Source organism: Emys orbicularis, chromosome 12, assembly GCF_028017835.1.
Source record: "Emys orbicularis isolate rEmyOrb1 chromosome 12, rEmyOrb1.hap1, whole genome shotgun sequence".
Lineage (NCBI taxonomy): Eukaryota > Metazoa > Chordata > Testudines > Emydidae > Emys > Emys orbicularis.
In genome coordinates this window covers 36,528,568-36,531,860 of record NC_088694.1, presented here as the reverse complement: position 1 = coordinate 36,531,860, position 3,293 = coordinate 36,528,568, and the positions used below count along the sequence as shown (strand labels likewise).

The 3,293-nt window shown below is 43.1% G+C and overlaps 1 pseudogene; it reads right to left on the bottom strand.

Moving 5' to 3' along the window:
• Window positions 1–579: 579 nt before the first annotated feature.
• LOC135886092 (olfactory receptor 10A7-like) lies at window positions 580–3,047 on the bottom strand (annotated as a pseudogene).
• Between the last annotated feature and the right edge of the window lie 246 nt (window positions 3,048–3,293).

The following is a 3,293-nucleotide window of genomic DNA, read 5'->3' as shown; positions in this document are numbered from 1 at the left end:
GGCCACTTTGTCCCATGCTGACAGTGGATATGTTTGGGAATCAAAACTCCTTTTTATCAGTAGAGAAAATCTAATGTTGTATAGTCAGGGGATGTAGCATGACAGAGAGCAAACACACTCACGCTTTCCTAGAGACTTTACTTGTTTTCTTTCTTGGTTTGCTCTTTAAAAAATATCTAAAATAAAAGGTTATTTGGTAAGGATCAAATATAGGACCTTGAGTATCACAGCCCAGGACTGTAATTCTTTGGAGAGTCTTTTTGTTTTGTACTGTGCCTTGCACAATGGGGTACTGGTCCATGAATGGAGGGTTTAGGAACTACAATTATATGAAGAAGAATGAGCAGTCCCTCTATCAGCTCATTAATTGAGTTTGTGTCACTATAGAAAAAGTGGAAGAATGAATTAGATTTACAGGTTCTTAGAACTCATTTGTCAAAATATTTCAAAAGTTTGTATTTCTGCTTTTGTTCATAGAAATCTACAGCATTTAGAGAGAACAAAAAGAGGCTGGAATTTGCAAAGGAGTCTAAGAGAGTTAGGTGCCCAAATTCTATTCAACTGGAGTTGGATGCATAGCTACCATTGCTTTTGGGGGATCCAATTCCCATTGAATGGGATTTGGGTGCCTACTTCTCTTAGGCTCTCAGTCAAAATGAGTTGCACACATTTATTCATAGAGTCTCTGTGGGAGTTATGAACAGATCTCTGCTCTTTGCAGCAGAATGCAACCAGTGAGGAGCCCTGGATGTTAGAACATCTTCTCCCCAATGTTCTCCTCAGAGCCCCCTTCATCTCCTCGTTGCTAAGGCTGTAGATAATGGGGTTCAGTGTGGGCATGAGGACAATGTATAACAGAGCGGATACTCTATCACTGTCCCCTCCATAACTCGACTTCGGTCGGAAATAGATAAAGCTGCCAGAGTCGAAGAACAGTTACCACCACCAGGTGAGAGGAGCAGGTGGAGAAGGCTTTGCGCCTGCCTTCAGCAGAAGACATTTTGAGGATGGTGACCATGATGTGGGCATAAGACATGAGAAACAGCAGGAAGGGAGCCATGACTACCAGCACGGGCACCACAAATATATCCATCTCGTTCAGGTAGGTGTCGGCACAGGCCAGCCTCAGCAGAGGGGGAATGTCGCAGAAGAAGTGGTGGATCTACTTGGGCCCACAGAAGGGCAGACTAAATACACTGCTCTACAGCCAAAATGCTTCTGAAATAAATGTAGTCAAACTTTACTAATTCTGGGTCACTGAGAACGAAAATGATGCTTAAAATTGTTGATTGGCTCTAGTTTTCAAGATATGCTATTGGGTCAGTATATACGACCCTTGACTTGGGAATGGCGGAGGATAAGTGAGTTATAAAGGGAAGGGATCTCAATTTAAACCAGAAATGACTAAAATACATCCTTGACTGGATCATGGATAAATCTATGACTGGGTTTAGACAGTACTTGCTTTTTAGGCAAAACAATGATGCAATCTGAAGCTGGTATTGCGTCATACATGATATGAATTGCATCGTGTTATTCCTAGAAGTCATGGATGATGCAATCATAACAAAGCTTACATCACTCTGCTGAACAAATTGCCCTATATCAGCTCTAGAAATCATACAGTGTCGTGCTCTCTTATTTGTCAGTGTTTGATTTTGCAAAGGGACACATTTCTGTTTAGCCAAAGTGAGCAGAGATGCCTCGTACTTGTGTGAACAGTGCAGATAACTTCTGCTATGTTTGTGGTGAAGTGACTTTTGCATCACAAAAGCGCAGTATAACCACTATGGTTAAGAAAGCCTATCACCTTTATTTTGGCTGCAAAATTGGAGATCAGGACAAGAGGTGGGCGCTCCACACATATGCTGCAACACTTGTGCAACAAATCTTCGCCAGTGGTTGAACAGGAAAAGGAAATCTATACCTTTTGCAGTGCCAATGATTTGGAGAGAGCCAGCAGATCATACCAGCAATTGAACCATCAATGTCACAGGACCCACATTTTCTCCCATCCTCCTCCTCTGAACCACACTTCATAACACAAGGTGAACTGAATGACCTTGTCAGGGATTTGGAACTACCCAAGAGTAAGGCAGAGCTGTTGGGCTCCAGACTACAGCAGTGGAATCTCCTGGCAGGCGATGTTAGGGTTTCCATGTTCCGTGACCGTCAAAAGGATCTTGTCCCATTCTTCTTCATGGAAGGTGATCTTGTAGCCTGCAACAACATCGATGGTGTGATGGCAGCCGTCAACATCGTTCACGATCCAGATGAGTGGAGACTGTTCATTGATTTTTAAAGTGTTACATAAACAGGACAGGTGAAATATTATCATGTAAAGCAACCATAAACACATGAAAAGACCTAGGTTTACAATTTATGATTAAAACTCTACTATCTACACAATATACATAGACATAAAATGTAAAAACTTAAATATCTTAGAAACTGTAGCCAATCAGTTGTTTTAATTGTCATATTTGAATTCAGCACATCAAAATACATTATAAATAGCACATTTTATCTCTGAAGCAGACGACTTCTCAAAAATTGTAGACCAGTGATATCAGTGTGGTCTGCCCAAAGGAGATGGGGATGCCGGCGACATAGGACCTGGCCACCAGCAGAACACAGACTCTGTTGCTCATGATGGCAGTGTAACATAGTGGGTGGGATATGGCCACGTAGCGGTCATAAGCCATGGCTGCCAGGAGGTAGCACTCTGCTGTGGTGAAGAAGAGATAGAAATACAGCTGAGTGGCACAGCCAGTGAAGGAAATACTCTTCTTCTCCGCAAGCAGGTTGACCAGCATCTTGGGGGTGGTGATGGAGGTGTAGCAGATCTCCAGGAAAGACAGGTTCCAGAGGAAGAAATACATGGGGGTGTGGAGGGTCCGGTCCAGTGCTGTGATGAGCATGTTCCCCATTAGAGTGATGGTGAAGGAGGTCAGCACCAGCACAAAGAGCAACACCTGCATCTCCAAGAGGCTGGAGAATCCCAGGAGGAAGAAATATGTCACTACAGTGTGGTTTCTGCCTGGCATCTCTGCAAGATCCTTCGCTGGCAGATGCAGGGAAGTTATCTAGATAATAGGGAGGAACGATAGATGTATAATCCACCAAATCCTCCCTCATTCTTTCATAGATTCTAGTCTGACTTCCTGCATATCATAGTCCAGAGAACTTCCTGAAATTATTTCTGTTGCAACAGCAGCAAAAATATTTTTACAAAAACATCCTGTCTTCAGGGCCGGCTCTAGGGACCAGCAAACCAAGCACATGCTTTGCTT